The sequence below is a fragment of the Rana temporaria genome, chromosome 9 (genome assembly GCF_905171775.1).
Source record: "Rana temporaria chromosome 9, aRanTem1.1, whole genome shotgun sequence".
NCBI classification, from domain to species: Eukaryota; Metazoa; Chordata; class Amphibia; order Anura; family Ranidae; genus Rana; species Rana temporaria.
Genome location: NC_053497.1, coordinates 27,581,119 through 27,608,319, shown reverse-complemented (window position 1 = coordinate 27,608,319; position 27,201 = coordinate 27,581,119). Strand labels below are relative to the sequence as shown.

The 27,201-nt window shown below is 41.1% G+C and overlaps 1 pseudogene; it reads right to left on the bottom strand.

Moving 5' to 3' along the window:
• Nucleotides 1-2,829: 2,829 nt before the first annotated feature.
• LOC120913220 lies at nt 2,830-4,300 on the bottom strand (annotated as a pseudogene).
• Nucleotides 4,301-27,201: the final 22,901 nt, after the last annotated feature.

Genomic DNA, 27,201 nt, shown 5'->3' with positions numbered 1-27,201 from the left:
ATATGATATGCTATCTGTAATATCGCACAAAAAAATCCTGATTTTTCTTTGCTTTGCCAACAAGCGAATAAAAAAAATACATATTTTTTTTTTTTCATTTGAAATATTAGTTTAATAAGACATGAGAATAATATTAGGGATACAATCGAGGCTCATTCATTATTTATACGAGTGGTGTGATTTAAAGGAGGAATTCGTAACAAAACAGCATCTCACTCCTTATATATTAAAACCAGAAAATACAACGTACGCCTAGAGAGTCTGTCCGCTGATCTGGGATGATGTGATTTAACATACACACTTTATCAAGGCTGGCCTGTTTCATGGAGGAAATTGTGTCTTTTATGTAGAGATATAAATAAGCAAAGCTCATAGCAACTTTAAATTACTTCTAATGTGTTTTACTTATGCTCCCTCAAGAACAATACATGACAATAGCGGGGATATTCAGAGTAATAACATTGGAGCATTTGGAATTTTTTAGCAGTATACTGATAATGTTTTTGTCGCTGTCAGGGAAACGCAGAGGTATTGACAGACGCTAGTATGATATTAAGCAGTATATGGTTCAGAATAGTGGGAACCTAACAGTATTGGTCGAGGAAAAAAAGGGTTCTTTGGCTGTCTTGAGACACTAACATTGGCAACGACAACATTGCAGTTATTATATTATTATGTGTTGAGCAGCAATGTCTAGTTGTAGATTGCTTGTGAAGAGTTGCTGTATACTTATTTAATAAGACAAAGTGCAAAATCAGCATTTCTCGCCCTGTGATCTGACTCCATAAACTAAAGTCTGAACTGCACATCCCACCTTATTTAATATAGTACTATCCAGATTATGATGTTCTAAGTAATGATTTTGATCATCATCGTAGTATATGTGTATGTATGTGTGTGTGTGTGTGTGTGTGTGTATGTATATATATATATATATATATATATATATATATATATATATATATATATATATATATATATATACACATTAAATACGTTCAGGTATTTAGGTCTTTAAAATCTAATCAATTTGTTTTGAGAACATTGGCATAAGCAGCAACTTGCTTCTCCAGACTACAGTTTGTCTTGGCAAGATTTCATCCGCCATCTTTTTTTAATCACCTCCATACACTAGGCTCATATTTTCTCAATTTTAAAAAACGCAAAGTGGTATGCTGATTTCTCAGTCCTTATGTCTACTTCCCGTTTCATAGGAATGAAAGGGATATTTTGTGGTGTTGGCCTAGTCACGTTGCCTGCTCTCTATATAATGATGGCTGCATTAGGTTATAAAAAAGGAATTACTTTTTCTTAAATTAATAATTAAAAAATGTAATAATTATTAAATTAAATGTTCAGGGGCTGCAGGTTGTAAAAACGGAAATTGTACATTAAAGCGGAGTTCCATCCAAAAGTGGAACTTCCGATTAAACCACTCCTCGCTCCCTTACATGCCACATTTGGCATGTCATTTTTGGGGGGGGGGAGTGGGGGCTTCAGTAAGAGTGGGACATCCTGTCCCACTTCCTCCTTCCGCCCAGGGACCGCTTAGGCAATATGTCATATCGCCTATGGCGCCCCCTCCCTGTAGGCGACCGCCTGGGACACGTGACAGGTCCCAGGCGATCGTCTGACCACTCACAAAGCGCAGCGCCGCTCGCGCATGTGCAGTGAGTGCCCGGCCGTGAAGCCGAAAGCTGTCAGGGCCAGGTGCCCACACTAGGAATGAAGACGCCGGCCGGAGAGGGGGGGAGAGGAGCAGTGCTCCGTGCGGCACGTCGCTGGACCGTGGAGCAGGTGAGTGTCTGCTTATTAAAAGCCAGCAGCTACACTTTTTGTATCTGCTGACTTTTAATAAACATAAAAAAAGCCTGGAACTCCCCTTTAATCTTTCCTGTCGCATCATGGCATCACACAGTGGGGTTGTGACTTCGCCCCCACAACCTGATAGGACTGGTTAGCTATAAGTTCTAAAGAGGAACCACAGCATTCTCCTTTCTTTCCTTAAATCGATACTTTCTAGGTACCCACCGGTCTGGCAAGTTATTTCCCAGTGTGTGCTGCCATGATGCGACAGGAAAACAGAAAATTGTATACACACCTATATGTACTTTTCCTTTCCTGACGCATCTTCTTGGCCGCACACAGACTCCCACTTATTTGAGATAATAGATAGGGAGAATGCTGTGGTGGGTTTTTCTTTAAAACTTGTAGCTAACCAGTCCTATCTGTTTGTGGGGGCAGAGTCACAACCCCAGTGTGTGCTGCCATGAAGATACCCCAGGAAAGGAAAAGGTGAGTGTACACTTTCCGTTTTTTCCTTATAACTTGCAACTGCAGCCCCTAAAAATGTAACCTCTTCCCATCCGGGCCAATTCTAGCACTTCAGTCCTACATGTAAAAATCATAATTGTTTTTTCTAGAAAATTATTCAGAACCCCCAAACATTATATCAGTTTTTTTTAGCAGAGACCCTAGGGCAGGGATATGCAATTACTGGACCTCCAGCTGTGGCTGATAGGATAATTCTTCCCCTGTGATCAGTCAAACTTCAAGTGTTCCAGAAGCAAGATAGCTTTATTTCAGTTACACCGGTATAACTGGATGGAAGTCTACATGCTACGTGAAAAAGCAAAAAGTCCCATACAGACACGAGGTGTATGACCTTCTTATATGGTCAACAGAAAGTGTACTATTGGCTTAAAGACCACTGGTGGCTCATGACGCAAACAGCTTTATTGCCAATCACAGTGTCTCTTTACAACGTTTGATTTAAGGAAGTAAAACAATAGAACAAGAGCTAAAGCAACGTGTCCTTAGAAGCCATTACAGAAACTGGACTCCATTTTACATTTTTATAAATAGTCACACAATGCACATAGAAAACTTTTCCAACATTCCCTCCTCTTGTGTGGCTATTTTATCTCAACACATTTCGATGATAGTCCCTGTGTTTTATGCACTTTCGGGCTATATGTCATTAAGTTGAACTTCAACGTCCACACATGTCTCCTCGGAGGTAGGAAGTGCTTGATACATTGTTCTTGAGATTGCAGTTTCGATCACTTTTTGTGAAAGTCCTCAAACACAGGGAATGCAGCAACATCCGCAAGTGACCAGAACTGCCAAAGCCACAGCAATTGAGATCAAACATGATGCAATAAGTCCAGTCCATTTACCAAACCATCCTTCAAGCCAGTTTGTGAATGGATCATTAATACCTGAATTCTCTGCTAATTCATTCGATAGAGCAGTTAGTCCTTCCAGGGCTTTGGTCACAGTCCCTCCAGGAGCTGTATTATTAGGGATAAAGGTACAACACATGCTACCAAACATTTTGCATACCCCTCCTCTTTCAGCTAAGATCATATCTAAAGCCATTTGGTTCTGCCATGCCATTAGAGAGGTGGGGCCCAGCTGTTCTGCTAGACCTTTTACAGCGTCCCTGGTATAGTTTACAAATCATTGTTGGTTGTAGTATATATAGTTAATCCAGTCAACATTTTTATCTATAGTCACCCACCAGAAAAAGAGACTCAAACCCAGCCGTTACCTGACTCCTGGCCTTAAACTCATTCGGCACCCCTCGAGGAACTCCAATCTCATCTATGTAGATATGGGAGTCAAATGACCCTTTGAGAGAGGTGTCCCTTCGATACCGTTGGTGACTCTTAGTCCACGGGTGTTCTGACAGGATTCTCAGGGGCATAACCAGCTGGACCATAGCACAATCCCCTTGGGCATTGGCTGGGATCCTAGCTCGCAGTTTCTTATCCCCACACATCCACCAGACATCAGCTCTCTGAATGTCATGTTCCACCCAGTCACCATGTTCCTTGTTAATCCTCTCCATACAGCAGTCATCAGGTAGTGACCCAAGATCCACCGCGCTACTGTTCCCTGGGAGTGTAAAACAAGTAAAATTGCCCGGATACGTAGCAACCGCTGGAGGTATCTGAGGTCTCTGCACTGGGGGAAACAACAAACTCAATGTGTGACAGGTAGAATTTGTTTCTGGTTTATAACTCTTATTATATAACCGCAACATACATTTTAAACCTTCTGGATCTGTATTGTAATCTAGAGGAAAAGGGACCGTCGCTAAATGTGGTCTAGCTCCAGCACAAACAAAACAGTTTCCTTTTTTTTAGAGCTTTAACTGTGTACCTCAACCATTCTAACCACTCATTTTTTTTTTCTTGGTAACCCGTCTCCAAAGCTATGGCATCTTCTACTGTTAGGTTTATGGCCTTCTTCTTTCTCTTCTGTGTCTACCTTTTCCTGTTTGGTTTTATTGGGTGGTAATACCTCAAGGAAAAATGTACCTAAAGGATCTGATCACCCATGCTCCCATAGAATATAACCGTTGATCCTTTTTTTGAGGTTCTTTTAATGTTATCAGCAATTGATTGCAATCTCTGCCATGGGTACCGGGAGAATTGGCTGCCTTTGTTATGGTAAGTCTTTCTTTTAAACCATTTATGCCTAGAATGTTGTACCCCCAATCTTGGTGTGCTGTGGTCCACAGGACCTGGTTCCATACTGAACAGTCAGTTCCACTTGGAATATAACAAACATATTTATCTGCCCATTGGAGCCTTCTTGCTTCAGTTAAGTCCCCACAGTCCACCATTTGGCAAAAATCAACTAAAATGGTACTAGTTACTTCTTCTATGAAGGTTAAGTTCAAGGCCTTCCCCGTACTTGCCCATTCTAGAGATTCCTTCTCTTTCCAGTTTCTGCCTCCACTTATAGACGTCTCACCTAGAGTCACCAGTAGACCCAAGATAATTACTGTCCCTTCCATCCTAACCAGCTACAGAGCCCTGGGGGTAAGGTAATGGAGTTCTTCACCGGTTTGAGATAAGCCCCACCTTGTGCAGAACCTCCCTTTGTAGCCGGACTTTACCAGAGCTCTGCCGCCAACTGACCCTGCTCTGCCTGTAAAACCTTTTTGCAATGGGACTGGTGAGTCCAGGTAGACCTCCCTGCAATCCTTATTGCAGTAGGAGTGGTAAGAAGAACCTGATATGGCCCCTCCCACTTAGGCAAGTGCCAATGTTTCCTTTTTATTACTTTTATTAGGACCCAGTCTCCAATATGGATTTTCTCTTCTCCTTGGATTGGACCTTCTGGAATAGAACAGACCTCATTAATTTGTTTCTGTTTCAACAAGTTAGACATATATTCTGCTAAGGTACGTTCAGATTCTTCAACTGGTGTTTCATTTAGTAGTAAGGGTATTCTATATGGCCTCCCATGTATCATTTCAAATGGACTCAAACCTTCCTGTGTGGGTGAAATATGCATGCTAGTTACAGCTAATGGTAGGCAGTACATCCAATTTTTACCTGTTTCTTCCATAGCTTTTCTCAGTTTATTTTTCAGGATTCCATTGTGTCTCTCCACCAATCCAGCCGATTGGGGGTGGTAGGCGCAATGGTTTTTTACTTGGATACCCATCACTTCTGTCAAATGTTGTATAGTTTTATTTACAAAATGGGATCCATTGTCGCTGTCGCTTTTCAGGGATTCCAAACCTAGGAATTATATCTCTTAGTAATGCTTTGGCTACAGTCTGTGCGTCCGCACTTCCTGTCGGGAATACCTCCACCCATTTGGTCAAAGCATCTATTATTACCAGACAATAGTTTTTCCTTTCACATTTGTCCAATTCAATAAAATCCATACAAATGTGTTGGAATGGATATTGCGGTGTGGGGAACTTTCCTTTTCGTGGTATTATACCTCCCTGAGCATTGTGTTTTGCACATATAATGCATTGAGAACAAAAAGTTTTTGAATAGTTTGTAAAGCCATAGGCCGTACATACCTTATTTAACATCTCAGTCATCCCCCTGTTTGACACATGAGTTACTCCATGTGTCAACACTGCTGCATACCTAAATAGGGATTTTGGCAATACTGGTTTTCCTTCAGGTGATGTGTAAATGTTCTCTATCAATGTGCAACCTTTTGTTTTCCAATATTGTTTCTCCCCGGGGGGAGCATTCTGCTGCATATCAGTAAGGACTGTATGATCTATCTCTATGATTTCCAGTTCTGTCATTATTTGATGTGTTTCTTGTGCCGCTATTTTAGCCGCTTCATCTGCTCTCTTATTTCCCTCCGAGATGGAGTCTGTATGTTTTGTGTGTGCTTGACATTTGCATATTGCAAGCTCTTTTGGTAACTGTATTGCATCTAGAAGTTCTAGAATGAAGTCCGTGTGTGAAATTGGCTTACCACTAGAGGTCACCATCCCCCTTTTTTTCCATTGTTGTGCAAAAACATGTACAGTTGAAAATGCATATTGACTATCTGTGTATATGGTTACAGATTTTCCTTTTGTAATTATGCATGCTCTTGTCAGTGCTACAAGTTCTGCTACTTGTGCTGAATAATGTTTTGGTAAAGGCCTAGCTTCCATGATTTCATCCTGTGTCACTACTGAATATCCAGTTGCATTTGTACCATCTGGATTTTTCCTACTGGAGCCATCAACAAAAAGCATCATGTCAGGATTAGATAAAGGTACATTTTTCAAATCACTTTGAGGCAGTACCTTTTCAGCGATGGCAACAGTACAGTTATGTTTATGGCCATCAGTAGGGAGTGGTAGTAGTGTGGATGGGTTTAATGTAGTACACCTCTGTATTGTTAAGTGAAGTTGTGTCAAGAGTATCGTCATACAGGAAAGGTGTCGTGCCGGGCTCACATGTGATATCTTTTGTTGTAAAAGAATAACAGATACTGCATGAGGTACTATGAGTGTCAGCAGGTGATATAGCACTATAGATGCTGAGGCCTTAACTGCTTCGGCTGCAGCTACCACTGCCTGTACACAGGGTGGAAGTGCTCTAGTTACACTGTCTAGTTTTGTAGAATAGTAAGCAATTGGCCTCTGGCGCTCACCATGTGACTCTGTAAGTACTGATGTCATGTGACCTTCCCTTAAATCTACTGTTTGTTTGAAAAAGGTTTGTCATATTCCGTTAAGGCTAGCACTGATGAACTAGAAAGGACTTGTTTTAGGTCAGTAAAAGCCATCTCTGTTTCCTCACTCCATTTAAAAGCATCCTGTGGGGCCATGGGGTTACCATGTAAGGCATGGACCAACGGGGCGGTCAATATTGAATACCCGGGGATCCAAACCGTACAAAAATTACTCATGCCCAAAAAATACATCATTTGTTTTTTGGTCTCGACACCTGTAGGAGGATTCGAATTCTCGCTTCATCCAGGTGCCGACCTTCTTTTGAGATATTATACCCTAAGTATTTGACCTGCTGTTGCCACAACTAGAGTTTTAGTGTTATTTACCTTATGCCCTTGATCATGGAGAAAATACAACAGAGCCATTGTGTCAGTCCTACAAACCTCCTCTGAGGGAGACGCCACTAGACTGTGTCTTCATAGAGGAGGAGCTGGCTTCCCCCTAGGGGCACAAATTGAGCCAAGTTTGTGGACATTGCCTGTGAAAAGATGGTGGGGGACTCACAATAGCTCTGGGGCAACCTCGTGAAGGTTTACCTTTTCCCCCGATAAGTGAAGGCAAACCAAAATTGATGGTCGGGGTGCACTGGAAAACTAAAAAAAAAACATTACTGATATCAATCACAGAGAATAATTCATTCCCTGGATCCAAATCATTCAATGGTGTGTGTGGATCTGGAACCATAGGAGCTCTTGGTATAACTGCCTGGTTAACAGCTTGTAAATCCTGTACCATTCTCCAGCCTGTGGAAGGCGGAGCCTTCTTAACAGGGAAAAGAGGGGTGTTACAGGGGCTGTCAGGACACAGAATAACCACCCCTGTTTGTAAAAATGTATCTATTACAGAGGCAATACCCTCCTCTGCTTCCTTCTATGGGACTCCTCTTTTTCCGCCTCGGCAGTGTACTCCACTACATCCTCATCTCCTTCAACACTTTGCACAAAAACCTTTACTTTCACATTTGTTTCCCATTGTTTTCAGATACTTCTCTGAATGTTTAGCATATTGTAAAACATCTAGAACTGATGCAGTTGCGTAAATAACCATATTTTTAACAATGTAATCCTTATGATCCTGTTTTAATCCATTTACAAAAGCTATTTTTAGCTGTTGCTGATATGCACTATTCACATCCTCCGCTTCGGGGAGCCCGGAGAACACTTTAAAAACCTCTCGTAGTTTATTTAGGTAGTCACTGACACTCTTTTTGTCTTCTTGTACTGTCATATTTATTTTCTGCCAATCAGTCCTTTGAATCCATCTAAGCTGACATCTATTCAGTAATGCAGTCAACCTGTTTCCTAAGTCTGGGCTATCTGGAGGTAATGGATCTCTTCGCCCCTGTCCGTCTGCTAGGCCGCAAGGGTCCCAATCCCCCTTTACGGAAGCCCAATCTGATCCCAGCACTCTCCTCAGGGCTCTCTCTACCTCCACCCTGTTCAACTTGTAACTGTTCCGTAATCCCTCTATGTTTTCAATAAATTCCGCTGGACCTAATCAGTGAAAGCCTGAAAACAGTCATTGTCAGGGGATGCTGTCCTCCCAACCCGTCAGCCTGTCCTCCCCTGGGGTTTTGGACTTCTATCAAAGGGTATACTTCACCATCATCTACACCATACCTAATAGGAGGTTTACTTGATTTCTTGGCACCTGCAGGGGCACCTAGTGTATAGGTTATTGCGTCAGTTAAAGTTTCAAGGATTGATCTGTTCAGCTCCGAGATCATGCTGCTATCTGGAGAGATTAAGGAAGTAGGGTCAGGGTCTTGTTCAGAGGCGGTTCCTCTGACAGGGGTGGATGTCACAGGGAGGGTGGTACTCTGGGCAGTGGCTTGCACCTGAGGGGGAGGACCATTATAAGGAGGTGGTCTCTGGGTGCTACAAATTAAATTATCCTCTTTGTCCACAAGCCAACATGCCGCCATTTCTAACTTACACCTTCTCTGATCTTAACAATTTAAGCTTTTGTCACCAAATTCTGGCAACCTTTTACAGTTAAATTATTCTAAAAAACACATTTTCTTTTCCTTTTAGCACAGTATATCACAATTTTAGGGTCTTTGTTATGCATACATTTCTTATCACCTTGTGCATTAGGTTCCCCTCTTTTTTTTTTTTTTTTAGAAGCACAGTTTGTTTAAAACAAACACAGACAAAAAACAAACAAACAAACAAAACAAACAAAACAAACAAAAAAGAAGAGAGAAAAAAAAAATGACCTGGTCTAAATTCACACGTGCACACACACACACAAAAGAGCAAGTGTACTTAGCAATGTCTGAATGGGGGGGTGAGCGAGCCCAGTGTTTAAACACCAGATTGCAGACACTGCCTTAACAAAAAACGTCCCTGTTGTTAGCATTAATTGGGGTTTCCAATAATTTGTAAATCACTGGTGTAGCAATCCTTGGCCACGATAACAATAAGAATACAGGGGAAACAAAATAAATATCAAAACACCCCACACTATGGGGAAAAACAAAAAATAGTTAAACCTGTGTGTGCAGCAGTACTGTTGTTCAAACAAAAGGTAAAGTTAGCAGGGTTAACCATTTGAAAGAGATAAAAAGAGAAAAAAGTGATCACCAAGAAAACAGTCGGCCTCGCAATCTATTTAGATAACTCAGCTACTTGTAGCGCTTAAATTGTCGGGTCCGTAACCTACGACATTCGGTATACCCTTCAAATCTTTTTTTTTTTATCTGTCCCGGACAGCAGGCGACGTCCATTTTTACCTCAGGCAACGCCCCAAATGCCTGTGACATCGGACTATTAAGATATTATACAATCAGTCTCAATGTCTGTTATCACAACTCATCAGTGGACTATTAAGATGTCATACAATCAGTCCCAATGTCTGTTCTATAACTCATAACCAGAATCAAGCAGAGAAAAAGAGAAAAAAAAGAATAGACTTAGAGAGAGAGAGAAAAAAAAAATGTAATTTAAAGTATCTTACCTCCAAAACACAATAGAAGGACTGGATCACGGGAAGGTTCGGAACCAGATGGTTGAATCCGGGTCCTGGTAGCAATCGGCCCCTATTTGACCACTAATGTTAAGTGGGGGGACTTATTTTCTCAGTGAGTTTTGAGATCCGATACTCACCGATTTCTGATCGATCAGAACCATTGGACCCGGGCTTCACGCATTGGTCCCGGCTCGAAGGACCAAAATGATAGGATAATTCTTCCCCTGAGATCAGTCAAACTTCAAGTGTTCCAGAAGCAAGATAGCTTTATTTCAGTTACACCGGTATAACTGGATGGAAGTCTACATGCTACGTGAAAAGGCAAAAAGTCCCATACAGACACGAGGTGTATGACCTTCTTATATGGTCAACAGAAAGTGTACTATTGGCTTAAAGACCACTGGTGGCTCATGACGCAAACAGCTTTATTGCCAATCACAGTGTCTCTTTACAACGTTTGATTTAAGGAAGTAAAACAATAGAACAAGAGCTAAAGCAACGTGTCCTTAGAAGCCATTACAGAAACTGGACTCCATTTTACATTTTTATAAATAGTCACACAATGCACATAGACAACTTTTCCAACAGTGGCAGAACTACAATTCCCATGAGGCATAGCAAGACTCTGACACCCATAAGCAAGACACCCAGAGGCAGAGGCATGATAGGACTTGTAGTTTTGCAACAGCTGGAGGTCCGCTAATTGCATAACCCTGCCCTAGAGAATGCAATTGCAAAAATGAAGAGTCAAAATGCTCTGAATCGGACTTTGTAGGCAAGATGGACGAAAGTATAGTAAAAAAAATATATATTTTATTAACAACGAATCATTTACAAACAAATCAAGTATAAGAAGAATTAAAAAAACATACACTTAACACAAAAAAATACATAAAACTATGATGTAAACTGGAGGTTGACACCAAACTGACAACGAGCCCCTGTGCATCAATGCGTTTTGCTATTTTGCTTCGTCAGGACACACTTGGGGAATGTTGAAAGGAACAGGTCTCACTATCTTGTCAGCACAAGATTATCCCCGTATGGGAGACTCCAAAATGGACCTCAAGGCTCACCGTATGGAGAAGAGAGAAGAAAATATATTTCCCCGATGCTAACGGACAAATATTATGTAGCAAAGGAGCAAGAGTGTTTCTTCATACAGGGTTTATTGAAGAGTATCGTACATCAGAAATGCATGGTAAGCACCAGGACGATTAAGAAAGGGGAAGTGAAGGGGGTGGTATAGCCAAAGCCTTTTAAACTGTTTGGTCAGAGGCTTGAAAATTCACCCATTTAGACAAATATAAGTCTCATTAATATGGGTAACAGCCAAACCTATCTCTATTAAAGAGAGGTGTGGCTGCATGGGGTCCAAGAATCTATTAGGACAGGAATGGATGGAGTAAGATTCAGTATGCCCCCCCCCCCCAGAAAGCCTTCCTGGGGGGTATACTAATCTTTTCTCCATCCATGCCTGTCCTAATAGATTATTGATTTGTTTGTAAATGATTAGTTGTTAATCCCATGCAGGGTATGGGGTTCAGGGTTAGTCCTCCTGGAGAAGACTGATTTACAATTCTCTCAGAATTGGTAACTTCTTAATTTTAGACCCAGAATTGGGAGGTTCGGAGAACATTTTGGGTGGAAATGAACCTTCAAACCCTGATTTACTGGAACTTGGTCACCTGCAAGAGAGGCCTAAAGAGGAACCGGAAGCCACAAGCCACTGTCTGTGAAGTGCAGTGTGCAGCAGTTCTCAGATTTGTGGACTGCTTGTGACTAAAAATCTGCATGATGGTTGCAGAAGAAAGCTCCTCTCTGGGACCCCCTGAGGCAGTACAAGTTGGTAAATGGTGAGCCAAGCATTTGATACATTTTTTTATACTAGGAGTTTGCTGATGGAGGCTGTTTTTGCTTGCCTGTTATGCAAGTTCAGTAAAGACTGTCACTTTTACAAAGCTGCTTCCTGGTGATCTTAATTTGGCATATTGCATTCCTACAATGTTTTTTCTCTAAGATGGCATCCCAGAACAAAGAGGAGATTCTCATTGATTGGTGTTAAATAATGAGCGCTCACTATTGCTACTACACAGCCCCCACTGCTGTTTAGTTTAGTTTGCACGTGCCGGATCATTATACCTGCTGGAGAGAACATCAAAAGATCTGGATTACGTAAAGTAAATGGTAAGTGTTTTTAGTAGTATCTTATGGTTGCCCACGTTCCCTTTAATACATATGAAAATAGAGCAAAAAAATAGAGCAACCCTCATGGATGGGACTTTAACTGCAACAATAGCCGATGCAGTGAATCACTTTTCTTATACCAAATAATATAGTATAAAATACAAAACTTTATTTTTAACAAGGAAAGACATAAGGTACATGTATCCAAAACTGAAAGGCGTAGGAAGGTTGAAAGGTTTTCCGAGTCCACCTTTTTATTTTTTGTCCTGTAAAAAGGTTAACTAACCCTTTATTGCACTATAAAGGCTTCCAGAACACAATAGAGTATCTAAAGAAATAACACAGCAGTAGCTGCCTGTCTTGAGACCTGGTGTGTCTCTGAAACCTTCAACAAAATCATCTGATGAATCCACTACTGTACTTTAAATTACTATTCTAACTCATTGACTTGTCTGTGAAATTTTAGACTGAGCTATTGTAAAGAAAAAGTAGCTTTTTTTACTATAGGTGGTAGTATTTTATAATTGCCTCACTGAAAAGATAACATCATAAAGAAAGAAAACATTTACGAAACCATCACATTTCATTTTAAAGTCTGCCTATGGCAACATTAGTAATCTAGTACCTGGACTTAAAAACAGACTTATACAGATTAGACATGTGCACTGCCAAAAAAAAATGTTTCTTTTTAGTTTCATTCGCTTTTTCGCAAAGGCGGAAATTCAGAAATACAGTAAATTTGAAAACTCGGAAATACAGTAATTTCCGATTTTCAAATTTTGGAATTTCCGATTTTTTACATTTTCGAATTTTCGAAAATTCGAAAACCTGAAAAAATAAATAAAATCAGTAAAATTTGAAAAAACTAACTTTTTTTATGGTTTAACTGAATGAACTATTTTCAACCTGACTAACTATGGGCCAGATTCATGTAGATTTACGGCGGCGTAACGTATCCCGTTTACGTTACGCCGCCGCAAGTTTTCGGCGTAAGTGCTTGATTCACAAAGCACTTGCCTGTAAACTTGCAGCGGCGTAGCGTAAAGCAGTCCGGCGCAAGCCCGCCTAATTCAAATGGGGCGTGTACCATTTAAATTAGGCGCGTTCCCGCGCCGAACGTTTTGCGCATGCTCCGTTTGGAAATTTCCCACCGTGCTTTGCACGAAATTACGGCACCCCGATGTGTTTTTTGAACGGCGACGTGCGTAACGTACTTTCGTATTCCCGGACATCTTACACAAAAAAAAAAATTTAAATTTGACGCGGGAACGACGGCCATACTTTAACATGGATGGTGTAATTTTACACCATCTAAATAGCACTCTTAACTCCTACGACAGGAAAAACCGACGTAAGAGAATGCGACAAACGCGCGTGGATCGCCGTAAAGAGGTAATTTGCATACCCGACGCTGGAAAACGACGCAAACTCCACCCAGCGGCCGCCGGAAAATTACACCTACGATCCGAAGGCGTACGAAGCCGTACGCCTGTCGGATCTATGCCAAAAGCCGTCGTATCTTGGTTTGAGGATTCCAAATCAAGATGCGACGCGTCAAATTTGAAAATACGCCTGCTGTGAATCTGGCCCTATGTAACTATGTAATAATAACTATTATAGGTATTGGAATTTCCTTTTAAATTTGGCTGTTGAATGTAACGAATACAAATTTATCTGAAGTTACGAAGTTACGAATGATCCAAAATAACGAATGCCGCAGCTAAACAAATGGAATGGAACAAATTAATGATAAAAAAATATATATATATGCAGCATTCGTTATTTCGGTTAATTCATAACTTCGGATAAATTCGTATTCATTACGTTCGCTAACAGCCAAATTTGAAAGGAAATTCCAATTCCTATAATTTAATAGTTAGTAATAGTTAAGTTGTTATTTAGTTTATTTCAGATTTTCAGATTTTAATTTTTATTTACATATCAAATAATTAATAATACTAAAACACTTTTTTTTATTACTATTTATTATTATTATTAGATCATTACGTTCCGTTCATTTAGATAGGGCATTCGTTATTTCGGGTTAATTTGTAACTTCAGATAAATTTGTATTTGTTACATTTGCTAAATTCCAATACCTGGAGTGGCTTCGTCAGAGGGATTGGAGTATGGTGATATGTGCCCATTTATAACAATACACATGGTTTACTAGTAACCATAGAAACCCTCCTACCGAGGAGATGTGATTGCCACGTGTATGCAGTATATCTTTAAAACAAACCACTACTTTCTACTGTATACAAAAGGGGAAAGTTTTAAAAGCAAACTAAAAAACTAAAAATGGTTTCTATTATTGAAAAGTGTGATTTCCATGTACAGCATGGGTGTCATTTTCCCAATATACACAATAATTTATAATTTTAGAGATACAGAATCAGTAGTTTCTAATTAACTTTTATAAAACAACTGACATCAAAGTCTACATTCAATCTGTTTTGTACTAAAGTTTTAGATTCATATATCCATTTAGATTATGCCTTGCCTAACAATTAAATTTTATCATTGCCAATCCTTTTCATATTTTTCTATGCCCCAGGATGTCATATTGGAGGGGTCCTTATTACGATATTCCTGAAAATGTAAGGCTAAGGCTGGGTTAACTCCTATGTGAATTGGATGCAAATTTTATTTTTCTAAAGTTCTTTTCATTTTTCTTATATATTGATAGCCGCAGGGACAGGATATGGCATAAACCACACATTCAGTGTTGCATGAAATGCAATCTTTGATGTTGTATAAGTCCTGTATAATAGTAATAATGATCAGAAGAACAATGTATCACCATTTATTAGGGACAATTTATCTAAAGATGATGCAGAGCTGGTGATCTCTCAGGTCAGGCAAGTGCCTATCATGAACATATTTAATCATATCAGTTTACATAGCTGTATATAATTTTACAAACAGTGGTGGACAAAATAACAGAAACAGTGTGCCTTTGGAACAACTTCAGCCCATTTTGGAACGCTTATAGCCTATGTGTGGAGTGGCCAGTGACTGTCGGAGGATCAGTGAAGATTGAGTACCTGTAGCGTATTATTACATCCTGTGTAGTGGGCAGTTTTTTTCTCTCAAACAATAGGTGCTGGAACTCAACCACGACCCCCCCCAAAACTCCTCTCCCCACACACCCTCCAAATCGCATCAAATAGTGGGTGTGGTCAGATTTCACAAACAGTAGAAGGGTCTTAAAGGGGCATTAAATACCAGAATTGCATTACATACAGAGTGCAGAGTTCAGGGGGTTACAAAGCTTTCACTTGTAAACACAGAAACCGGACTTCTGTGTTTACAAGTGATTGTGGTGAGCAGGCACCAAGGGGTCTGAGCCAGAGGTGGTGGAACTGAGTTCTACCAAGTTCCCCCTGGAAAAAAAGCCGTGGTAGTGGGCCACTGAACAATTCTTCAAAAATAAAATCTCCCCTTTTAGGGAGGAAGGAGATGGAAATGTACTGTATTTTACAGTTTGTTCTCAAAAATTTTAATTAATTTGTTTGGCAATGCATCTAGAGGCATCCTGGCATATGGGAAAAAAACAAACAAACATGTGTTTTTTTGCCATGTCTGGTCCCGTAAAAAGGCTTTACATTTCTTGACAATTTTGCGACAATGCAGAGGAATTATCAGGCTCCTACAAGTTGGCTGGTGGTATCATTATGGGTCCCCAAACAGACCTTGTTTGGTTAACCACTTGCCGACCGCTGCACGCCGATATACGTTGGCAGAAATGGGCGTACCTGTATGTTCCTTTAAATTTGCCGCCCAGCTGGCGCGTGCATGTGATTGGGAACAGTGATCGCTGACATTTCAATGGTAGCTCCTCCAGACTTTTGAAACCGAAAAAGTTTGTCCGATAGAGCGTACACACGGTTGGATTTTTTGGAAAACGCTAATTTTGTTGGCAAAAAGTCAGACCGTGTGTACAAGGCTTAAGAGAAAGTATATCTTAATATGAATTAGCCACGTGTTGATATGTATTAACGAAAGTACAAAATTACGAATCCATTAAACAAAAATTATTATCTAACAAAATTACGAATTTCGAATCAACGAAAATAACGGGTCCGAATAGGAAAACCTGCGTCTTATGAAATACGAACGGGTTCGAATAGGAAAACTTCGAATTACGAATCTTTACGAATCTACGGAACGAGACGAAACGAAACAAAAAAATACGAACATTTTTGTTGTGCACATGTCTAGTAAGTAGTATGTTGGTTGTTGGACTGTAAAAGTAAGTGTCTGTTGGAGCATCAAAAAAAACGTCACCCTTTATTGCTCCCATCAGACCCTTTTATTGGTTGTTAATTCTGTAAATGCCGCATTCAGGGACCAATAAAAATGGTCCAGGAGGAAGAATATATAGGTCCCCAAACATCAAACGTTCGTGTGAACTTTAGAACCCTAATAAAGTCTATGGGACTCGAACATTTGAAATCTAAAGTGCTAATTTTAAAGGCTAATATGCAAGTTATTGTCCTAAAAAGTGTTTTGGGGCCTGGGTCCAGCCCCAGGGGACATGTATCAATACAAAAAAAAGTGAAACAATAAAGGTGAAATATTCCTTTAAATTCCGTACCTAGGGGGGCTGTAAAGTATGCATGTGAAATAGCGCATGTTTCCCGTACTTAGAACTGTCTCTGCACAAAGTGTAATTTCTGAAAGAAAAAAAGTCATTTAAAACCAGACTCGCGGCTATAATGAGTTGTCGGCTCCCAGCAATTCAGAGAGAATTCATAAAAAAAAAAAGCATGGGGGTCCCCCCAAATTTAATTACCAGGCCCTTCAGGTCTGGTATGGATATTAGGGGGAATCCCGCCATCAATTTAAAAAAAAATTACGTGGGTTTCCCCCCAAATATCCATTCCAGACCCCTTATCCAAACAAGTAACCTGGCCGGCCGCAGAAAAGAGGGTGGGATAGAGTGCGGGCCCTCCCCTCTACTGAACCATACCAGGCCACATGCCCTCAACATGGGGAAGATGTCCCCATGTTGATGGGGACAAGGGCCTCATCCCCACAACCTTGACCGGTGGTTGTGGGGGTCTGCGGGCGGGGGGCTTATCAGAATCTGGAAGACCCCTTTAATAAAGTTCTAAGTACGGAAAACATGCGCTATTTCACTTGCATACTTTACAGCCCCCCTAGGTACGAAATTTAAAGGAATATTTCACTTTTATTGTTTCACTCTAAGCATTATTAAATTCACTGCTCCCGAAAAAACGTCAGTTTTTAAAACTTTTTTTGTATTGATACATGTCCCCTGGGGCAGGACCCAGGTCCCCAAACACTTTTTAGGACAATAACTTGCATATAAGCCTTTAAAATTAGCACTTTAGATTTCTCCCATAGACTTTAACAGGGTGTTCCGCGGCTTTTCGAATTTGCCGCGAACACCCCAAATTGTTCGTTGTTCGGCGAACAGGCAATGTTCGAGTCGAACATGAGTTCGACTCGAACTCAAAGCTCATCCCTAATCAATTCATCAGGGGAGTTGTGGCCAGCACTGGCTCCACATCACAATGTCTGTGGAGCCAGGCATGTCCTCGAACTTACTCGCAGTAAGCACTATCTGTGGTGATAATGATAAACATCCTCAGAATATGTAAGCATGTAGCCCTGTAGACCCAAACCCTGTAGGCTGTATAGGTTGACAACACTGCAGTGACTTCACTACAGGAGAATTAAAGTGAAAAAGTAACTCTCACTGGCAGGATCGCCAGATACAGTATGTAATCTACCATTAAAGGGCCAATAATTGCTTTAAAATATGAACTTTTTTTTACACGAAAAAGCATGCATAACATTTTTTATATTTGCCTATAGTTCTTTGTCTGTGGCAGTCATTAACCATTTTTGGTAAAGTGCAAAGATTAATGCTGTTGCCCTATGCAATCATGATCATATATAACATAGACAAGGTTTCAGCTAAGGTCATTCTATCATTGCCATTAAGATCTCTTCATTAGCTGTGATACCCATAATTTTCCCATTGATAGGATTAATGCGTTATCACAGAATAGTCTGACGTGAGACATTTCCACTGCAAATTTCATTGTCTCCACTCAGGTTAATCAGATACACAATCCTCACTAAATCTCACAGAGGGTACGTCTGTGTTTATATAATTAGACAGGTGGAAATTCATCTTTGTCACAATTTAACAGGATGCTCTCATTGCAAGGATGAAAGTGATAACATTTTATTAATGATTAGTGTTTTCATGATAAATATTTTCAAGTATTTCTCGACTTTGGTAAGATCACCGCAAAGGGAATTTTGGAAATGGTCAGTCAAGTTAACAAACAATGTTTTCTGACAGCTGTGATGTAAGATATTTATCTGGTTCAAACCTTGGGCAGGAAGGGGCAAAACGTAGTATATACTGTAGAATGTAATACAATATAATAGATTTTAAATGCTAAATACAAATTTACATTATTCCTACATTATTTATTCAAAGAGCAAATTTGTGTTTGTTAAAGTGACACTAAAGGTTCATTTAAAGCGGTAGTAAACCCAAAATGTTGTCTTTGCATATCATTTAGTCGTTTTGTTTTAAGAATGAATTGCCATGAGTCATTTTTACTGTACCTGCCTCCTGTCCATGTTATCGATATTTTCTCGAGACATTACGTATACCGCGCATGCGCCATATACTCCTTCATTCCGGAAAACTGAGGCCCCATACACACGAGAGGATTTATCCGCAGATACGGTCCAGCGGACCGTATCCGCGGATAAATCCTCTCGAGGATTTCAGAGGATTTCTATGCGATGGCGTGTACACACCATCGCATTGAAATCCGCGCTGAAATCCTCTGCCGATGACGTGTCGCGCCGTCGCCGCTATTATGACGCGGCGACGGGCGCGACGCTGTCATATAAGGAATTCCACGCATGCGTCAAATCATTACGACGCGTGTGGGGAATCCCTTTAGACGGATGGATCCGGTAAGTCTGTACAGACGAGCGGATCCATCCGTTGGAATGGATTCCAGCAGATGGATTTGTTGTGCATGTCAGCAAATATCCATCTGCTGGAAATCCATCCCAGGGGAGATTTATCTGCGGATAAATATCCGTTGGCGTGTACACACCATAGGATCTATCCGCAGAAACCCATTTGATGGGATTTATCTGCGGATAGATTCTATGGTGTGTATGGGGCCTGAGACCCTGCCGGAAAGATTCAGTGTCCATGTTGGGGCTGCGTCATTTCCTGTTTTAGACGTCGGCCCGACATCCCGCGATGCTTCATCAGAATTCCTGCACAGCGTGCGCCAGGAGGTATGGTCACTCCTTTCTGAGGCACGCTGTTATTAGTTTCTATTTGTTTCCATAGTAACCGGAAATGAAGAGGCTTGGATATCTTTACTAATGCGCATGCGTGGGATTTTAAAGACAAGGACGTTCTGTGGGTGGAAATACAGAGCAATTCAGACACGGAAGACCACACTGAAGATGGCGCTGGCGAATATGCTGAAATAATCTTTGTATGATTAAGAAAATATGCAGTAAGCTTACATTTATATATATATATATATATATGAAGTGGTCATTCGATTCATAATTCATTTGCCTTTCAGAATATTATGAATATAGTAGTGGAGAATTTTTCCCCCCCCAGAGCTTAGTGAATGAGATGAAGCTCTCATGACATCCATCATCCAATCAAGAGCAAGCAAAAATGTTTTTTTTTTCCTTGTACATAATTGGGTCTTCTTTTCAAAGAAAAACATTTCACCCATGTGGGAAAAAAATTCCATGCAAAGTGCAACTTCCCATCAGGGGTGGATCCGGGGGGGCAGGGCACCCTGCATCCCTGCATCTCTGCATCCCTGCAGTTCCGCCCTCACTCACTGTACAGGCAGCCATGGGCAGCACAGAGATTACATCATCTTTCTGCTGCATGACTGCTGGGACACAGGAAGTGACAATCCCCACCTTAGCAGGAAAGTGACAATCTGCAACGTGTAGCAGGTGACGTAAGAGTGTGGACAATCCGCAACTTGTGGCAGGTGACGTGGCAAATGACAATCAGCAACTTGTGCAGGTGACATGGCAAGTGCCAATCACTAACTTGTGGCAGGTGACGTTGCAAATAAGAATCAGTAACTTGTGGCAGGTGACGTGGCAAATGACAGTCCCCAACTTGTGGCAGGTGATGTGGCAAGCGGACACTCTGCAACTTGTAAAACAAAGCAAAAAACCCTAAGGTTGGCGCTGCGCTGAATTAATTGAGTGATTAAAGGTGTAACAAGAAATTAATAATTGTGTTAGTGAAGAGCAGCTAGCATTAAATTGTGTACCACAATCTTACAAACATAAAAACAAAAAAAGGGAATGCAGCGCTAATAAATGATGAATCAACAATATGAGTGAATAATTGATGATGTTAGCATAAAAAATGAAAAAAAATATATATTATCTCCCCAAAGAGTAAACAAATTGAGAAGTAAAAAAGAGAAAATCACCAAGCTGTAAAAAATCCAGAAATTAGTGAATGATTGCACTTGATTTTCTCATAAATATCCCACAAGTGAAAAATGTGAAAAAACTAAAAAAAGAAAAAAATGACACAGAAAGTCCAAAAAAAGTTCCATAAAGGTTTCCAAGACGGTGAGGATAGAGTGATGAGAGATGAAATTTCCACACTACACCCGTGCCTGTAAGAATGCCTGCTTACCGAAATTAAAGACTGTATCTCACCAGTCTCATAAAGCCTCTGGGAATTGAGGTATCCCACAACCCATCCACCTGAATGATCAGAAGGCTCAGCATAGAATCCAAACGGAACCGTGGATAATGAAAGAGAAAAGGATTCTCATAGCGTATAACGTTTTAAAATCACAATACGTATTTATTAAAGGTTGCACTTACAATTAAGTAGTGTATATTGAGCAGTAACAAGCAATCACAAAAAGAAATCCTCCTCCGTTGCTTCAGTACTGCGATGCTTCCTCGCTACCAGGACTCACACACCGCTGGCGTTCAGAGCGAAAGCGCGATGACGTCACAGCAACCCAAATTGCTGTGACGTCATCGCGCTTTCGCTCTGAACGCCAGCGGTGTGTGAGTCCTGGTAGCGAGGAAGCATCGCAGTACTGAAGCAACGGAGGAGGATTTCTTTTTGTGATTGCTTGTTACTGCTCAATATACACTACTTAATTGTAAGTGCAACCTTTAATAAATACGTATTGTGATTTTAAAACGTTATACGCTATGAGAATCCTTTTCTCTTTCATTATCCACGGTTCCGTTTGGATTCTATGCTGAGCCTTCTGATCATTCAGGTGGATGGGTTGTGGGATACCTCAATTCCCAGAGGCTTTATGAGACTGGTGAGATACAGTCTTTAATTTCGGTAAGCAGGCATTCTTACAGGCACGGGTGTAGTGTGGAAATTTCATCTCTCATCACTCTATCCTCACCGTCTTGGAAACCTTTATGGAACTTTTTTTGGACTTTCTGTGTCATTTTTTTCTTTTTTTAGTTTTTTCACATTTTTCACTTGTGGGATATTTATGAGAAAATCAAGTGCAATCATTCACTAATTTCTGGATTTTTTACAGCTTGGTGATTTTCTCTTTTTTACTTCTCAATTTGTTTACTCTTTGGGGAGATAATATATATTTTTTTTCATTTTTTATGCTAACATCATCAATTATTCACTCATATTGTTGATTCATCATTTATTAGCGCTGCATTCCTTTTTTTGTTTTTAACTCTGCAACTTGTGGCAGGCGACGTGGCATTTGGCAATCTGCAACTTGTGGCAGGTGACATGGCAAATGACAATCCGCAACTTGTGGCAGGTGACTTGGCAAGTGACAATCCACAACTTGTGGCAGGTTATGTGGCAAGTGGACAATCCGCAACTTGTGGCAAGTGAAAATCTGCAACATGTGGCAGGTGACGTAGCAAATGACAATCTGCAACTTGTGGCAGGTGAAGTGGCAAGTGACACGCTCAGGGCTCCCACTGATTCTGCATTATGGCGAGTTTAACTATTTCATTTTCTATAACAAAGTAATAATAGAAATAATGCGCTACAATCATCATGACACCATGACAACCATGGTGCCGTGACGGTTTAAGCGTCCACACCAGCCATTTCCCCAATAAATTGCCTGTGAAAAATAGTTTTTTTCTGGCAGTGCCCCTCCCGAGACTAGACTCTGGATCCGCCCCTGCTTCCCTTGCACAATTTAACACCCTACTGGTAGATCAACCCGATAGACTGGAGGCACATTTAGGAGCAGAGCAGAGAAAAGGCCCAACTCTTGCCAGGGCCTGGGAGAATGTAGTAGTGATTAATGATGAACCTGTTGAACCAGGGGATAGGCCCTGTTTTCTTTATTTCAGCAGCAATGAGGATTTACTGTATCGTGTCTGTAAAAAGAATGATGAAATTGTTGAACAGTTGGTGGTCCCTAAGCCATACAGATGGATGGTGTTGGAACTTCCCCATGGGCACTTGCTAGGAGGTCATTTAGGGGTTAAGAAAACCACTGAAAGGGTGTTGCGCAGGTCTTATTGGCCCAGGATATAGAAGGCTATTGAGAATTATTGCCAATCCTGTCCTATGTGTCAAATGTCAGCCCCACTTCGGAAGTCCTTTAGTGCCCTTACACATTATTGACGTGCCCTTTGAGAGGATTGCCATGGACCTTGTGGGCCCACTCCCTAAGTATGCCCGGGTCATCAACATATTTTGGTAATCATCAATTAGGCTACCTGTTGCCCTGAGACAGTTCCCTTACGCACTGCATCTGTTAAGAACCTTGCCAAAGAGCTGTTCATGGTATTCAATCGTGTTGGGATACCTAAGGAATCGGGGCACCCCATTTATGTCACAAATAACTTGGGAGTTGTGCAAGTTGTTTAAGGGGATACAGTTGCCAACCTCTGTGTGACGCCCTCAAACTGATGGCTTGGTGGAACGCTTCAATAAAACATTAAAGAGTTTATTAAATAAGGTTGTTAAGGATGGCAAAAAATGAGACTCCCTGATTCCATACTTGTTATCCATCAGGGAGGTACCCCAATCCTCTACGAGGTACTCTCCATTTGAGTTGCTTTATGGGGGACATCCTCTGGCACTCTTGCACATAGCCAAGGAGACCTGAGAGGAGGAGCAGACACCCCACAACAGTGTAATTCAGCATGTCGTTCAAATGCAGGACAGGATTGCAGCGGTAATGCCTATGGTAAAAGAACGCTTACTGCATGCCCAAGCAGCCCAACACACCAAAGGATATTGGCAAATACCCCTGACTGGTAGCGCCAAAAAGAAGACTGCATTTGTGAACTCGGAGGGTTCGTTTCAGTACAAGAAAATTTCTTTTGGGTTGCAAAATGCCACAACATTTCAGAAGGCCATGGACAGGAACCTAAGACTTCACTGACAGTATGCAGCAGCCTATCTGGACAATATAGTGTGGTACTTTGCACTGACTGTCCAGGCTGTCCTTGATTTCCTCTTTAAAGAAGGTTTTATGGCAAATCCAAAAAAATGTACCATTGGTTTAGAGGAAGCCAGGTATTTGGGCAAAAACTATTGGCTGTGGAGTCATTAAACCTCAAGTGAATAAAATAGAAGCCATCCAGGAGTGGCCATGTCCTGCAAACAAGAAGAAGGTCAGGGCCTTTCTTGGCATCACAGGGTATTCTAGAAGGTTTATCCCAGATTTTGCAACTATAGCTGCCCCACTGACGGACCTTACGAAAGGGAAAGACTCTGTAATGGTGAAATCGTCCCCAATAACAGAAGAATCTTCCCAAGTCCTGAAGAAGGCTCCTTGTGCACAGCCAGTACTGTACTCCCTTGATTTCTCCAACGACTTTTTGGTTCAGACAGATGCGTCTGATGTAGGTATCGGGGCAGTATTGTCACACAATGGGGAAGAACACCCTGTGGTGTACCTAAGCAGAAAGCTCAATGACCATTAGAAAAAGTATGCAGTCAATGAAAAGGAATGTTTAACTATAAAGTGGGCCGTAGGCGCTCTAAGGTTCTATTTGTTAGAGAGCCAGTTGGAGTTAGTAACCGACCATGCTTCCCTGAAATGGATTACCCAAAAGAAGGAGATTAATATACGGGTGAACCAGGGTTTTTTGGCTCTACAGGATTACTCCTTCACTTTAAAAAACAGGCCAAGTGTTAAGATGGGGAATATAGATGTCCTGTGTTCACTCCTGTTGGGCCACAGGTGTTCCAACCCTGGGGTTGAAACAAGGGGGGGAGAGATATGTAGCAGAGCGTCCCAGAGAAAGCCGGGAAAAGTCCTGTTCAGAGTTTATACATTTCCCAGGCTCCTGTCATACACATTCAGGGATCTATGATCCATGGTCCAGTTCGGATCGTGGATCTCTCCCACAGGCTAATTTAAGCTCACCTGAGACAACTTCGGTCTGTGAGAGCAACAGGTTGATGAATATTAATCAGGTTATGTGAAAGCTGTCAAGCTGTAGGCTTGCTCAGCCTGGTAGTGAGGACCTGTATTTTGTATAGTTAGTGCCGAGACACGACTAGATTTTTTGTTGGCTATTGTTGTTCTGTTTGTTTTTCTGAAACACTTTACAGCACTTGTGTATTTAAAAGACTTGTATATATCACCAGTAAACACTGCACTGTTTGTCACTACCTCGCTTGATTTGGTATCTGTGCTTGAAAGACTGCTTATCCCAGGGAGCTTTGTACCCGCCACCTATCCCCAAGGTTACCATAAATATAAATATATATATATATATATATATATATATATATATATATACACAATATGTTTGTGATGCATGATCCTGAAGTTATGTTTGGACTCTCACCTCCACGACTGACACTTACCGGCGGGTCTTGCTGGATGGAGCATCTGATGGACTTTACATACATGTTTTTCTGCCAACCGCATAGAAACTTCTCAAGCACAGGAGCATTTTTTTTCTTCATGTGTGTATGTGCTAGGCTAACAGAGAGGTGAAGCCTCCATCAATCAACATCTTATATCCCACCCCATAGTGTTCAACAATATGAGGACATGGAGGGGGGAGTAGAGTGTAATTTACCTCTGTGTATACGCCTACAGGCGTGACTCTATAGTCGCGTGCTGCACAGATACGAAAAAGAAGCAAATGCACAGCTTAGAAGGGAACTTAAACTGGAGCATGCTCAGTAGATATCAACAGCTAGTCTACACAATCTCAGACAAGGAGGGAGGGACAGTGAACACCAGACTCAACCAGGACTTTTGCAGTCTACAGGAAACAAATGCTCTAGTGCACAGGTGTCAAATACAAGGCCTGCAGGCAGAATCCGGCCCTCCAGGCCATTTCATGTGGCCCTCGCACCTCTCCTACAGCTGCAGGAGAGCTCCAGCCCCTCTCTGATCCTAATCCAGACCCTTACTTTCTGCTTTCAAGCAATGCATCGAGCTTCTTCCCAGCAGCAACATAAGGAAAGGGGGGTGCACTGTTATTTAAGGGAGAGTGTGGGAATCAACTTCTGATGGTGGGATGGCTCTTGACATCTAATGTAAAGGGGAGGGGATGCGCTGGACATCTAATCTTACAGATACAACCAGCTCTTTTAAAGGGAAATCATAATTTTTAGTAGCTGCCGCTTGTTGTTTTTTTGATACTACATACTTTTAATATATTGTTTATCTCTGCTACATACAAAATATGTTAAAATAGCACTAAAATGCTTTAAATATGATGTTGGTTGCATTTCACTGTCCCCTAATGTAGCAGCAGAAATCCAAAGAGCAAGATTAAACCCATCTTCCAGCACACCCACCTAGATTTTAATTTATATCTGTTTGTATATGAACACTTTTTTTTCCTCACTGTGAATTTTATTAGCTGTTCATTTTTTATTCTTTTACAATTAGTTTATGAAATGCAAATAACAAGGATATGAGAAAAACAGGATACATCTGATGAATGCAAATGATAGATTAGAAGCATAAATAATAAATAATACAAAAACAGAAATAACGTAAGGGGAAAAAGGTGTATAATATTGTTTCTGATATTTATCACCTCTCTTGTGCGTCTCTATTCGGACTGAAGGTCGTCCATCTCTCTGCACAATTATACACATGTGGAAGGGGGGTTGGGGGTTCCATAATTCAAATCTCAAAATGCCTTAGCTGTAACATCAGCGATGGTCCTGAGTACTGTCTGACAACTAAACAGTGTTGCATGGCTCTTCATTCTCAGACATAGAATCAGGTAAAACTGGGAGGACGACATTGTACTGTCACTAGGCAGTAATCATTGGACAAAACTGTATTTGCTAAACCATAGTAAGAAATAGGGATGAGCTCCGTATTCGAGTCGAACTCATGTTCGACTCGAACATCGTATGTTCGATCGTTTGTCAAAACGGGTCGTTTCACAGACCATAATTCACTGCGGCATCGCTGGCTGATGATTGGCCAAGCATGCACTATGACCCGCATGCTTGGTCAATCACAGCTTGCAAAAAACGGAGAGCCATAATTGGCCAAAGCCAGGGTGGCTTTGGCCAATTATGGCTCAGGGGGTTTAGTACACACCCCACACTATAAATGACCGCCTGCAGGTCGGCCTTGTGTAGTGTGTTGCGGTGGTTAACAGAGGACAGAGAGAGTGTAATTTTTTGCAGGTAGATAGAGTGGGCAGGCAGGCTAGTAAGTTAATGTTACAGTGTGTAGAGGATATATATACATCCCAGGTGTTGTACATATATTTATACACTGTATAGTTTAGCTAGATCAGTTCTTCCTAATTTACTGGCAGGCAGGTGATTGTGCTAGCTGCAGTATTCTTATGTGGTTTATTGCCTGTGTCCTCTGTAGTTTGCACCTAAAGCTACTTGGTGTGTACTGGCCGTGTGCTCTGTAGTTTGCACCTAAAGATTCAGGAGCAGTGATTTTAAAAAAAAGTTTTAAAAACGGTCGTTTTTTCAGGACTCCTAAAAAAAAAAACACGACAGTTTTTAAAACTTTTTTTCCATTGATACATGTTCCCTGGGGCAAGACCCG